We start from the raw sequence: 15,533 nt of genomic DNA, 5'->3' as shown, positions 1-15,533 counted from the left end.
CCGTAAGTTTCATCATTCCTGCCTTCAACGAAGAGAGAGAGAGAGAGAAAAAAAACATCTTTATTTGTCCTGCAAACGCGACGCGGCCTCACGTCGTGTCAGCCGGCCACTCGGCTTCCGTCACCTACTCATGCCTACCCCCGGGTGGGCGAAGGCTCATGACGCTACCGGGGCGTGCTCGATATTGTCCAATAAAACGTCAGCGTCTGGTCGACGACGCCATAGCTTTCAAACTTATCACTCAGCGAAAATAAAAACTGCGCGAAAGAAGAGTACAAAAAACGGTGAGTGAACACACCAGGCGCAGACTAGCAATAGATTTTTATTTAGTAAGGATACCCGTATGAACGAAAATGCATTCTACGCATGCGCAATACGTGGGTCCATGCCTGTGTCGCTAGGCGTGCTCAATCTTTGTTGCCGTAAACAAAACAAATCACAGGCCAGCGCAGTCAAGACTCTAAACGTCGCACCGTGAAGTCTTGTGAAGGAATGCGATCTCTATGCTCGATAGTGACACAGGAGTAGTGCCTTTTTGGAGGGTAGCCTAAGTTTTGAAAATTTCGCTCATGGACGCACCCTTGTAGCGCCTGCTTACACTAGGCTTCGAAGCGCAGGGTATGTATGCACTTGCAGTGTTTACAGTGAATGGTGTTACATTGGCGAAGGCGTCTTCTTACGGAGTTCCGTCGCCTCCGTCATGTAGTGGTAGCGTGCTCAACGAGCAGCGAGAAGGAGGGTTATCTTGGTGTTCACGACAAACAGCCGAGAGCAAAACTTAATTGGTTCTACTCTGTGTGTAGAAATGAGCAGCCACGATACAGTACCGCAACCTTGCGAGCGAGCTTACAGCGTGACTCGGACAGAGCAGCGCGTCTTATGGGATTCCGGTGGGGGCTGACATCGGTCATTGAAAGCGCTAAATTTATACGCGAAAGCGTCAACGCCTCAGCCACATTTTCAGTATTTTGCACACAAACCGAACAAAGTACAGACACACAAGAACACTCTTTCCCGGTCTCGTTATAGCCAGCTCACGTTGAGTTTGAGAGAGGGCGAAAGGAGAGATTTCCACACGCGGCGTCCTCTCTCAGATTCGAATGTGAGCATGACCTTGGTAAAACAGTTTGTTTTGAAATTTTCGCTGGTATGATTCCCCGACAGCGAGGAGCCGCGAGGCGGACGCACGCCGGCTGCTCGCAACACGTTTAAAGAAGGCGGGCTTTACCGCCAAGTTGTTGAAAACTGCCCGGCAGAACACCAAACTTGCAGCACGCGCTCACAGGACGGTATCGGCGCGCTGAATTGTAACAGCTTCTCCGCCGGGGATTCGAGATCCCGATGGGGAAAGGTTAGGAAAAGTTGCCGGGGGATGGTTTTGAAGAAAGGTGCTCGGTATACGCTAGACTTCAGGCTTGTGCCGGAACGAAACTCCGCCAGTCTCAGGTGAGTCTACTGTAGGCACCTTGCTAGAGCTTCTCCACGTCGGTTAGTGGACCAAGAGTTGTTCTTTACGAACGTCTATGGCTTGGTCAGGCAGACGACAGAACACCGAAAATCAACCGCATCGCCCGCAAGCTGAAAGAAAATTTACACTGAAGCTTTACTAGGCTTTCAGTTGCGACAAAACCACGCGACATTAAGATAAATTTTAGCCCAGCAGGGGAGAGCGGACAAATCTGAAAGGCTGACATTTCGTATCAGCGGAAATGTTCGACGAAAAGAATTTGCAATCGTAACGGGCGAAACCTACATCAGGGAGAAGAAGCATTCGAGAAAGTCAGGCGTCTGCAGGCCACTTCTCGCGTTGAGTGCTCCGATTTGAGCGCTTGGCATTGCCTTGAGCTTTCCCCTTTTTGAATCGCATCCTAGATTGGCCCGTTCTCTTGAGAGCACAGGTTGAGAGCACATTGGCCATTCCACGAGACACAGTCCGAGTGCGCGGGAAAAAAACTGCCCCAATTTCCACCGCTCGAGCAAGGCTCCTGCATTAGTTATTGAAAACCTTGAGTTCCGCGGAGGCCTGACGCAATGCTAGCGTACGGCGTTGCCACTCACCGAGCCTACACGGGTAATCTCGCCGCATGAATGTCTGCAAGGATTTCCTCTCGTGCCGCCTATCGCCTTTTTGCCAAACCCCTCGGTTAGCAAACACCGAAGGCCTTATCGTTATCTCTCCTGCCTCTCGGTTTCCGACTTCAACCCAGCCACACGCGACGTCGGACTCCCTCCAGGCCCACCTTATGGCGGCCCGTCGTCGGGATTACCAACTGGGAGTGAGACGTGGACGACGTGCTCTGAGCAACATCTTCAGTTTTGACTGCCCCGATCTCCTTTCGTAAACACCCCATTTGAGACGGTAGCCATTTCCAAGGCCTCACGCGAATCGAAAACCTCAACCGAGACTGCTGAGACCAAGGCGGACGAATCATCTGAATCAGTGGACTTGCGCTGCCCTCTGTCGGAAACCTGAGCTAATCCGTCGTCCTTACCTCTTTTAGTCACCCTTCCGCTCTCCACGGTGGCGGCACTCTCGATGTCTTGGCAACTGATTCCCACTGCGCGCTCATGAGCTCGTGTGCTTGTGAACTCGTCAAAAAGACGGCCCTTTACACGCAGGAGCAGATCGGAGTTGTTCGAGAAAAGTTGCAAACATTGCGACAGAGGCCGTGTTGCATTCCTCCATGTCGTGTTGAAACTACTGCATGGGTGACCAGTTCACAAAACGGAACTCCGATGATACGCTAGCGATGGGCAGGAGCACGCTCCACGCTGCTACGGCATATTTTACCCGAACACTCCGTCCAGTAAATTGATACGGCTCGACGTACAAAAGGTAAATCATGTTTGCTGTTGCCGCGGAATCGCGCAGTACTGGGCAGTACTGAGCACGGTTTGCCATTGACTACGAGCTCGCACTAGTAGGCCTTCAGACGCTGCTTGCTGTCTGCACATGGTCTATCAGGTGAAGCAGAGCTTGGCGTTTTTGCACCTCGCAACGAAATGTTCTGTCTCACCAAAGTTACAACACGCGGACAGTTTGAGCGTTCCAAAAGGTGTCTGTCGGTGCTGCGCCTATATGCGTCGGCTCCCTTCTCGTTTCTCTATCAGTGTTTCTATTCTCTTGGACCGCTCTTAGGTTCTTGCGCACCGCGTCGTGCTATAAATTCACCGCTAGCTTAGCTGCCCTGTCCACGGTGCTTACATCCGGGCGGTCCAGCACCCACTGTAGTGCGTTTTCTGGTAGTAGGCGGTAGGAATGTTCTAGACCGAAGCAATCTACCGGCTTGTCGTGCTCGGTGTAAGCCCTCGATTCTTTGAGTCATTCTACCATATTTTTGATGAGCCTCTTAGCGAACTCCGAGTACGACTCGCTCTTAGCTCTTTCGGCCTCGTAGAATTTCTTGGGAAACGCCTCCGCAAACATCCTCTATTTACGCAGAAGGGTCGAATTCACCGTCTCGTAGTCCTCTCCCTTCTCTTTTGCCGTGCGGGCCATCGCGCTGGACGCCTTATCCGGCAAAGTGTAAGCAACCTTCGCGGCCATGTCTCTAGGTTAAACTGGATTTTCTCGCACGTACACTCGAAACTGGGCAAAAAAAGACCAATAGACCAAAAGTCCAAGATGGCTAAGATGCATATTCTTGATTTCGTCAGGTCATTTTTGTTAGAATTTTATTTTTATTTTCTGTTTTTTTTGCGTCTTCCCCAAATCAGCCTGACCAGTTATCTCCATTTACGCTATTATAACGATTTAAATAGAACTAGCGCCAAATCTACATATTTTTGGAAAAGCAGGGTGTTACACAGTTTTTTCCCCTTTTTGGCAATTTCTATTTCGTATTTGGCACGTTCTTTTGCCGGCTTTTTTAGTTAATTCTTTGTTTTTTGCGGGAGATGTATATGATGCTCGTCATTTATTTTGTGAGATCGTTTCCTACAAAATGTATTTTTCTTATTTTTCATTTTTTGTTGTTTTTCAAAATTTTGTTCGATTAATCATCTGTATTTACGCTATTATATCGATCAAATGTGGGACTTCCAGCGTATCGGTATTTTCGGGGAAACTTAGGGCATTACATCCATAGGCGTTGGCAGGGGTGTGCAAAAACATTTGCTCGGCCCCACACGCGCCATCTCCTTCTTCCCCCTCAATGCAATGGGTTCTCTCCCTCAAGACAACATCCCGCGACGCCCATCGTTATATGAACCCGGCTGTGGGGATACTCGGCAAACAATGCCAGGCATTGATAGACAAACCGCTGTTAGCATACAATATAAACTGACGTTTGGGTTTGGGCTAGTTGGTTCATCATAAAACAGCCTGAGTGGCTGAGGCGTTGCGCTGCTGAGCACGAGGACGCGGGTTCGGTTCCCGGCGACGGCGGTCGCTGGCGGAAAGCGAAAACGCCCGTGTGTTCGAGACTTCGGCGCACGTTAAAGATCCCCGGGTGGTCAAAATTAGTCCGAAGCCCTCCACTACGGCACGCCTCATCGCCTGCGTTGCGTCTGTGCGTTAAACCCTACAATCAATCAATCAATCAATCAATCAATCAATCAATCAATCAATCAATCAATCAATCAATCAATCAATCAATCAATCAATCAATCATAAAGCAGTGAAATAGCGCTCGAACGAAGACAGTAAAAGAAGACTCAGACACGAGCGCTGACTATCAACTGGGCAATATTACTTGGTTCCGGAAATGACGTCACAGTCGTGGGGGGAAAAGAAACGCAAGAAAATGTACAATGTGCAGGCGCATCTGCTGAGCCACCCTCACTCCAATCGCACGTTTAGGTACCCTAATTCCTCCTTGTATACAAGGCTAACGAAGGGTGCTCCCGCAATCTTCGCCACGCCGGGCTATCGCCCACGCCTCCTAGATTTCGCGTGCGCGTCTATCGCGAAACCTCTTAAGCACATTGGTGTGTTCCGAGCTCGGGGAGCACTTACAGGCCTTGCAGTGCGTCATACATTATCAGCTAGAAGGGGCCACCGCAGGCGCTAGGTTTTGTTTCGGTTCTGTAGGAATGTTTCGCCTTGCGGTACATGAGCAGTCAAAAAGCAAAGAGTGTGTGAACTCGAGGTGCCGTTACGCGACGGCTGCAAAATTAACTGCTGGACAATTTTGCTGGCGTATTTGTTTACACTTTTCTCAGGGCGGCAGCACATGCTTTGAAATTTCTCGAAACGTGGGGCCTTATCATCGATTTAGCCTCTATGCCGGCATACCAAGACGTCTCTACAGATACCTTTGGTGATTGTCGCCTAATCTTCGCGACGAAAGGGAGAGTCAATGACAGATGTCGCGAAGGAGGAGACCATCTACTAAAGCCAGGCTCTGTCTCAATCAGTGTGCTTCAAAGTTACCACGAAATGGGCACTAAACGGCAGAAAGAAGTGCCAACATAAAATATTCGTTTCTCAGCAAACAAGACGTCGTTTGCGGTCGAACCAAATCCCAGAGAGCCACGAAACACGTGATGTTTCAGTAAAAATAAAAATGTATTCAGCCTTCAATGTCTCCTAAACCCATTTGCAGGAGTATGCTTTTACCGACAATGTTTACCGAGAAATACATTTAAACTCAAAAGCAGTTCCCAGTAATTCCAGAAGTAACTTGAAGGAGTCATTCGTTTTGTCATTTAACAAGAAAATTTCCACTGAGCGGAGCCTTTATTTGGCCACATTACATTAGGAGACACGGATATTCGTATGCACACAAATAAAGCTTACCGGAACTAACAACGCGGGCTTCGTTGGTTGAACAGATATGGGCGGCCCAAGCTCTGTGAATGGTTTTGTTTGTGTTTCGTCAGTACGTGGCCCCAATTGTTTATCTTATCTTATCTCACGCAGGACATCCGCTTGTTCAAAACGGCGCCAGGCCACGCCCCGCTGGCTCCGCTATCCAGTATGAAGGCCGTTGCGTAGCTGGTTACTCCCTCGCCTGATCTGTTCACCATTATTAAAGCGGAAACTATTTGTCTTTCATCATTTGTCCGCCTTCGACATCCTTTTGCGGAGCATCGTATAACAAAATGGGGTTGATGCCTCTTTCAGAGGAATCGGTAAAACACTAAAGTGAAATGTGGATTCACCGAAGCATTTATTGTGAATCCATAGGAACTTTGCTATTTATATTACGTCGGTATAGCATCGTTGGACGCATTAACGTTAGACACTGGATCGCACACTCCGGAAGATTGCGTAAATGCGACTGAAACCACAATGTCTTGAAAACCGCGCAAACGAAACGGAAGCAAAACCGAAACCGAAAGCAGTAGGTGGCGGGGGGTGCCTCAATTCACCCGCCTCCCGCGCACACGAAGACGTTGGCATCGTGGTGCCAACTGTCCTCACTCATCAGTGTCATGATGAACGACTTCGCTTCACTTCTCCTAAACGGCAGCATCTCCTAGAGGGAATCTGAATGAAGAAAGTAGTGGAAAAGATATAAGGCGGGTTCGTAGACCTACTCCCGCCTGAATTCGTAGCGCAGTGGGCAGAGCGATGGGCACCTTCGTGGCGGCGGTAAAGTTAATGGCTCGAATCCGGGCGCAGCTGCGTTAATGGCACTTTTTCTGGTAACGTCATTTCCGTGACAGATATGACGCTGGTCAGATCTTGGTGTACCCGGGCATAAAACACCTTCGTGTTAAAATGATTCTCCATGGGAAGGTAACGAATAAATGACTTTCATAGAGAGCTGGCTAAAAATCCCTGTGGGTAGAGGAGCTAGGGGACAAGGTATAGGGAAAGGGGTCACAAATCAGTTATAATAAATGTTGCCATGCCCTTACTGAAGTAGTCGTCTGCTGGGGTCCTTTTGGCACCACACACACTTTGGCCTTCCCCTGTGGGCGGGGAAAACGAATCGTGAGCCAATCCTATCTGTGAACGTTAATGAACAGCCACGTTTAGGTGTCAGAATTTAGAACAAATGTACGAGATCCTTACAAAAATTCTGCAACGGCAAACAGTTTGAGGAGGTCATTCAATCTGGGCAGGTGGTCCGGAAACTGGGAGTATAGCGTATCCGATTGTGGTGGAGAATCGGGGGCACTGTAAGTTTAATTAATCACAGGGATATTTACACGTACCGCACACATGGCAGTTTGTGATGTCACTGGCATGTTCATTTATTTCTAGGACAAACTATAAGGACGACTTTTTGGTTTTTGTTTAAACGTTCATGGTCGGTGTGAATGACTATTTGTTGTCATGCGGTTTCTCGACGAGACTGGCATACGTCCAACTCTTGATTTCGAGTAGGAACTATACGCGGCCTCCTTATTACGACGAGACGGACGAAGTGTACCGTGTTTAGTCGCGTAATTATCGCACTTTGTTTTCCAAAAATAGGATGCGAGTTTAGGGGAGGTTCATTACGCGAGGTACATTTTTGCGCGAAAAACGTTTCAGCGCAGAAAACGCAAGCAAGTTGCAGGTCAGAAATTTTACGATTGATCTCATAAACATAAAAAACATAATAAATAAAAACATAATAAAAACTCCACAGAACACCACCAGCCGTGTTGCATGGTGATGCAAAATGCAGTTTTTTTTTTATGAATTACGGAATGCGCCCGAACGAGTTTGCTGCGAGGTGACTTCAGGTCGACCAATAAATGCCTGCCGCTGTTGCAGTGCGGGACATGAAAACATGACACGGCTGCCGTTGCAGCAATCTGTGCGCGTTTTTTCTTGGTCTTGTGCGTACGTTATGGGCATTTAGCGAGAGCTTCTCCCGCCCCAATAATGAACTCATGCTTGCCTATATCGCTAATATCGGCAAGTCTGCGGTAACAACGCAGCCATGTCCCTTTTGAAAGAGGATGAAACATAGGTAAGCACGGCCATTGTCAGCTGGCCTTGGCACACATACGACTTGGCACACATATGACTGCGACAAGTTCAGAGTGCGATCGTTGCGCGGGAAATAAAAAAAGTAGTATTTTGACGACTAACTTCAGGGGTGAAATTATTACGCGAGTGCGATCATTGTGCGAGTAAATACGGGAATTCAAAATCGACGCCGGCATCAGTTTGTTTCTTTGTTGCGCCTTTTACCAGAAATAAGAAACATACAGAGGATAAGTACAACACAAGTTATATAGATACGAAAGAGAAAGGAAGGAAACAAAAAAGCAACGACATAATGACGCGTGGCTTCATGGACTACAGGAAAGTGTGCAGGCCAGTTTAGGAAGGAAAGTCTTATTGTTTCTAGCAAAGACGACCATGCGTCCACAGGTGAATATCGGGAAGGCGGCCTGGGCGATAATCTGTGGCCCCATGTGTCAGGTTGCGGCTGGTTGGAGCTCGACGCGTCCGTATGAAGTGTTCCAATGTCGCCTCCGCAACCGGGGATAGGGCAGTGGGGCGGGCGTAAAAGGCGAATGGTGCCTTTGTTTTTTTTTTTTTTGTGTGCTCAGCCAAGAGGCGGACGCCACCTTAGACAGCAGCCGTCTATAATCAATTACGCAAGCTACCAAACGCTCACACACGAACATCTCGCGTTCTGGGACATCTTCCTCTAGAAATACAAACGCACAAAACCGAACGTTTCCCGCCATAGAAGGCCTCACGGTTTTGTGGTGACTTCGGCAGCCTAGATTCTGCCCGCACCGATTTACTTAGGTACACAAAAAATTTGCGGAACCCTAGCAATAAACACGTTCGCCGTAAGAAAAAGCAGACGAAACGCTCCATAGCACACGGTGTTCCATAGCCCGAGCCTATACTCTGCACTAGAGAGAGTTCACCGTTTACGCCAGTGCAGTAGAAGTCAGGGGAGCAGAAGAACGCAGACAAGCCAATGAACATACAAGCAGGAAAGCTATGTGAGCTGAGCAATTGAAGCGGAAAAATGTAGTTGACAAACCGGATTTGTGTGGAAGTCGATATAAGTGTTTGGGGTAAGACACATGCTTCTAGACGAATTGTGATGTGTCGATTGAGTAGACGTGAATGTTGAAAAAAAAAAAACATGACAAAAAGTAAACCACATGCCCGTCTTTAATGCATCGGCAGTCGGGCTTTATCATTCCAATCGTCTTCACGATACCGTAAGAAACCACCGATATCTTTGACAATGATTTTATATCTTACTGACTCGACGTTTCAAGAAGGGAACACTTCCAGATAAATGGAGGCAGGTGAAATGCCGTGATATTAAATTCGCTGACGCTACACCATACTTCTTTTTCGACGATTGACCTTTCCATCATCCTCACTTGATCTTCAAAAGCTGCTCGATTCGAAGTATTTTTGGTTTTGCATGACGACCCATTCACGGCAGTGCTCTGGGGCCCCCGAAAGTCTATTATGATCTCACATGCATACCTCTAGTTCATCAGGATATTTCTCACCTTGTTGGATTGGATTGGAGAAACCTTTTTTGGGCCAGCGGTTAAAGCCCTGTCACTAAGACTTTAGACATGGGTGGAGTCGCCCTCGCCGTCGCCGCCCGGCCCGAGCCTCGCCTCCCGTCATCGGGTCGCTCGGGCTCCTGCCTGGTCAGTGCTACAATGAACCACTGGACAGCCTGGATTTGGCGGACTTGGTCTTCGCATCGCTTCGCCTCCTCAAAAGCGGGTAGCAGTCCTCCTGTCGCGGATTCTTCCGGGAAATTTAGACAATCCCTGACGATGTACTCGAGGGTCGCGGGGGCTTTACGACACACCCTGCACGTGTCGTCCGGCTGCGTATAAAGGTAAATCTAGTGCCTTAGGGACAGACTCATGACCGTTATTGTCTGGAGCTGCCTGTACACGACTGCCTGCTCTCAGCTCAGCCCTTTGCATGGCGGCCGAAGCGCACGTCTGCCGAGTCCATATGCCTAGGTGGTTTATTTGTAGCTGGTCATTCTGTCTCTCGTGGTGTGCCACGCGCGTTCCCGCTTGGACCGGCGCGGCCTGTTAGTTCGCGCACCCGGGATCGTGCGGTTTCGTTGTGGTTTGCACTAACGTCCGACACCTCTCCTGCGTGTGCCGGGAACCACTCGATTTTCTTCTTTTCGAAGATTCTAGGCGTTAGTCTCGCATTTTCTCCGCAGCACGGGAGCCCCTTCCTCGTGCGAGGTTTCTGACCGCTTGCATTGAGTCGCTGAGCACGGTGCTGCACTCTAGGTCTTTAGGGCCAGTGCTATGGCCACTTCCTCAGCTTCTTCGGGTTTGTTGCTCTTCGTACTGGCAGCCGCCGTCGTTTCCTTTGAAGCGACTGCGGTTACGGCGAAAGCGCTTCCGTTCTCGTACTGCGCTGCTTCTATGTAGCGGGCCCCCGCGTCTCCGGCGTGTAGTTCCGCCCTCGCTTTTGGTCTGCCCTCCTTGTACTCGGGGTGCATGTTCCAAATCGCGTTCTCCCGGATCATCCCCCTGCCCTCGTCCGGGAACGGCGTCTCGACTCTCTGCGGCTCGTTGTACCGAAACCCCAGCCTTTCCAGAATTCTCCTTCCCGCCTTATTTGTTGCCAGTATCGCCAGCTGCGTCATTCTGTGAGCTTCGATGACTTCTTCTAGGGCGTTGTGGATGCCTAGGCTGAGCAGTCTCCCGGTGCTTGTAGACTCGGGTAGCCCCTATGGCCGCCTTCTACGCCTTTCGGGTGGTCGCCTCCAGCTTATTATTCTCGCCATTCTTCCACGTGGGGAAGGCGTCTACGTACGTAATGTGCTCATTACGAAGGAGTGCACCAGTCACTTGAAGTTCTCCTCGCGTAGCCTCCTCTGTCTGTTTGACACTCTCTTCATCAGTCTGGTGGCATTGGCCGCTTTGCCGACAACCCGATCCACCGTGCTTCCGTTATTTCCGCGTTCGTTGAGGAGCATGCCCAGGACGCAGATGTGCGATACCCTGGGGATCGCCGAGCTGTCTTTGGTGTTGATTTCATCTCCTTCCGTTCAGCACAACTGACTGAAAACAGTATCTTGTGCGCAGCACTGAAAGCGGGCTTCGCTGTCGTGATGTGGAACCCACGGCATGGGGCAATGAGGCGCGGAACTCTTGCGCGAAGTGATACACAGAAACTCAAGCAGGGCCAGCCGGGAGTGGTGACCGGTCAGATAGCTGCGTCGGTTGACGCGGTGCAATATCGCCGACGCAGAAACGTAATCGCCCACAACGACCCGCGCTAATCTTGTGAAATGAAATGAAATGAAAAGAAAAGAAAGGCAGGGGAATCCACGTCAGCGGTTTCGGTCGAACCTTTTGTGCGATTACTCAACCGCCTGCGCTGATATTCCACCGCGTCAAATTTCGCGCTCATCGCGCGTATCATCGCTACGGCGGTCACTGCAGAACAGAAGCGCCCTCCCGGGTGGTGATGTCTGCAAATTTTAGTGGCCAATTCTGCACGACGAGTAGCCCAAGCCTGGTCGAGATCCGCGCACGCGCAATGACAAGCTATCTCTAACCCAGCACTTTTCAGCAGGTGTCGCCAGCGTTATCCGAAGCCGCGTGCTCTCTTGCACTAGACACACATGACGCACATTGTATGTCAAAACGTGGGTACCAATTATCGTCTCTATGTCAATGACTGCAATATCAGACATCACAGAAAATACCCACGGAAGACGGATCATCGCCTGTTCCTGGGGGCTATGTTGCCCATGTCACATACTGAAGATCGATGCAGAAGATCACGTCAAGAGACGAGGTATAACTTACTGTTACTCGTCTTCAACGAAGATGAAGTGCTGTGTGTTACATTCGTGCTAGCATTTTTTTCTCGCCGTGCGGACATTGTCGCTGCACCGGGGGTACAGAAAAATTGCTTCTCTATAAAATAAATTGCTCTGTCATTCCCATGTTGAATACGAAATAAGCACCTCGAACCTGTCCGAGTTCGGATTTTAAAATATTTACATAGTTCTGCCACAATTAAGAAATAACAAAACTAATTGGGAAAGGGTTGACGAGGTTGAAAAACCGGTTCCATCGAGGTTTGTTACCATTTTTGTAATGATATAGCTGAACCACGAGCTGTAACCACCCAATACTGCAATGTACTTGCGTCAAAAATCGGTTTAGTGCGTTTATGTAGGCATGTTTGTGTTTTGCGCCAAGTGCCTCTGTAATTTGGTCCTCTCAGGTCAATGCACCACACAGACAGTAATTTGATTGAAGGTACGGTATCGCGCAAAAGGGCGATTCGTCACCCAAAACTCGAAGATAAAACAACGTGTTGTTTTCGTAAGTTAGAACATGGTCTACGGTGCGCGTCCCCGTTCCTATTTTGCTGGTTTTGTAAATTAATTGAAAATTGATCCGAAAAGCATCCGGATGTCCTGTGTTGATTGTGCGGGCGGTAAAATTCGAGAAAATCTATATCGGTTAGCTGCGTCATGGGACGGTGAGATCCCGAAGTGGCCCACAGGGGGCTATCTGCTTTGCGGTCAAACCTTGTTCGTGCTTTGTTCGTTGTATCAGATGCCGTGCCCAGTGCTTATTAGCCACGTACGCAGCAATATCTACGCACTTGTTTCTGGAACCTTAATTGGGCGCTATTGTGGGGGCACCTTATCGACGAGCCATAATAAAAGGACCAGAGCCAGAACGAGGCCGGGGCTTCCGAATGGCGGTGTTTATAAAGCCTGGCTCCGAATAGGGGACAAGAATAGTGAGTAGAACCAAAAGCCTGCCTAGGAGGGACAGGCAAGACGCCGGAAAAGGTGAGCAGACTACTTATTTGATTGTCTTGTATAAAAGAAAGGTGAATTTTCCCACGTTCCACTCCGCTCCTCAGATAAATAGGGGATGTATTTTAACAATTCTCTATTACAAGAATGGCTAAATGCATACATACATAAATACATACATACATGCAGAAATAAGAGTTTGTATGTATGTATGTATGTATGTATGTATGTATGTATGTATGTATGTATGTATGTATGTATTTTACGTATGTATGTATGTATGTATGTATGTAGGTATGTATGTATTTATGACATACATACATACATACGTACGTACATGCATACATACGTACATACATACATACATACATACAAACGTTTACACGCGTCGTATTCACGTATAAGATGCAATGTGGAATTGTCGGCCCGGCCCTTTACACATACTAAGATATAACCTGCATGTTTTGTTTCATCCTACTGAAATCTCGATACAACGAATTTCAAGGAACTGGTAAAAATAGTTCATTATTTTGAATAATCGTGGTAGTGAAAATATAACAAAATGCGCGGTTAAAATTGCGAACGTAAAAACCATCCACGTACCATTAATGGGAACACGTGCACAATCGCGTTAGCCTCTAACGCGGATCTGGATGCACATTAATTTGAGGAAATCGGTGATCTTTCCTTGACATATGCCACTCAACTACTGCAAGAGGAACGATTCGAAGCTGTACACGTTCTTGTGCACTGTCTCGGTGGCATTGGTGTACCTTCTATAAGAAAAGCGCGCATTTTCTCTGCGCACTGCAAGACATCGGCGTTAAGACGCGGCTTCTTCGCCTTGGCTTGCGGGCCCTCTCTCAGCGTCGTCGTCGTTGCTCTCGGCGTCTTCGTCGCTGGTTCCGTCATCGCGACGAACGGTGTTGAGAATGTCTTCAGTCGTCAGTTCAGCAGACGTGCATGCTTCATCGTCGCACTGCACGTAATCTTCAAAGGTTGCTTGAGCGTTCACGGCGAACGAAGGCGGCGACGGAGGCTAGCATGGCGGCGAGACCCCCCAAGCGCAGGCGATGGCGATAGAGCTAACGGGCATTTAGTATGCTGATGAATATAGTTGTATATGCCCACCATTAGTCGTCGTTCACACCAACACGAGTAATTTCGGAATTCCAACACACCAACACTCGGAATTCGTTATTTTGACGTGTTGTTTTATATGAGGATGATAAAATTATATACGTTATTCTGAAATAAGTGCTGTTCTTAAATTCGTAGCAGTGAAATATTTTTACATCGATATTAGTAGGGATTTGATAGGGTATTTTCAAAATCTTCGTTAATCTGAAAAAAATCGTTAATCGGAAGTTCGCACTAACGGGATTTGACTGTATTCGCAAAGAAAATCTGAGATGCCTTTGCAAGTAATTTTTCCGATATGACACTACAAATCAGGTGACTGTCGATAGTATAAAATAAATGTTCAGATGGATGTATTTTGCACACATTCGATTATAGAAACATTAATGAATCTACCCAATTATCTTCAAATAAGCACACCCATGAAAATAGTGAACTGAAGACATCGTACAACAGAAGCTATACAAAAAGTAACTAAAGGTAGCCATTTTAGAGGAGTGAAGTAAATACATAATCATAAAAGAAATGGACGAAACTGCAGGATTTACAAAGTATATTTTACGATAAACATTTTTAAGAGATATTGTAAAGCCTCTGACAACTTTAAATGAAATACGACTAGTACAAACAAAATAATGCGCGTTGGACTTATGAAGATTGTCATACGAATGACAGGGAAACATAACAATAAATGAACATGTTAAAGTTACTTCATAAACCAAAGAACAAATAATTTAAGTACCATTAAATGTGGACGATCGCTAATACCCAAGTTCAAATGATAAAAAAGAGGATTGGGTTAGAGGAGCACCAGTTATCCATGATAAAGAAAATGCGGAAAAATTTTGAACCCAAATCTTGATGGATTCTTTTTTTCCTGTATTAATTTTACCCACTCTCTTTGCATATAATGGCGCTGCCACAAAGCGGATGGCGTACGTTTACGTCCTTTTCTATTTTAGTACCCCTTCTGCCCGGTTTATAAAAGCAAAAAGTTCCCCTCAAAGTTTTGCTCAAACTTTCACGAATAATTTTGTGAAACTCAATAAAACAATGCTGCTAGAACCCCTGCGACCAAAACTGAGCGGTCTGGATTGATTGATTGTGGAGTTTAACGTGCCGACGCAACGCAGGCGATGAGGCAGGCTCTAGTGGAGGAGTCCGGATTAATTTTGACCCTTGGGGATCTTTGACGTGCGCCGAAATCTCGTACACACAGGCGTTTTTGCTTAATTCTCTTTATGGGCGTTTTTGCTTTTAGCCTCCATCAGAAAAGGGGCCACCGCGACCGCGAATCGAACCCGCAACCTCGTGGTCAGGAGCGCAACGTCTTAGCCACTGAGCCACCGCGGCGGGTCTGAGCAGTCTTGAACGGTGTTGCGGTGTACAGTGAACGGTCCGTGCAATATTCAGTACACTGCACTGAATGATGTACTTCACTGCACTGAATGTTGCACTGCACTGAATAGGGATTGAGGATCGAGGACCTATTAATAAAAACAAACAGGATATTACTGCCATTTCACCGGGACTGTGCTTTTCAGTTTCTACGGTTAGATATTTACCATCGGCTATGTTGATGAAAAGATCGTACCTCATTTACATGTAACCTTGGATAGAAATATTACATCCCCGACTCTATAACTTAATTTTACGCCGTGCCAGGTATCTAAGGAGCCGATGAGAACAGATTTATAGCAAATGAAATGAAAGTTCTCTTTAATGTACCCCGTGAGTGGCCGCGTAGAGGTG

Source organism: Haemaphysalis longicornis, unplaced genomic scaffold (assembly GCF_048455015.1).
Source record: "Haemaphysalis longicornis isolate Haplotype H1 unplaced genomic scaffold, Haemaphysalis longicornis Haplotype H1 scaffold_10, whole genome shotgun sequence".
NCBI classification, from domain to species: Eukaryota; Metazoa; Arthropoda; class Arachnida; order Ixodida; family Ixodidae; genus Haemaphysalis; species Haemaphysalis longicornis.
This window is presented reverse-complemented; position numbering follows the sequence as displayed.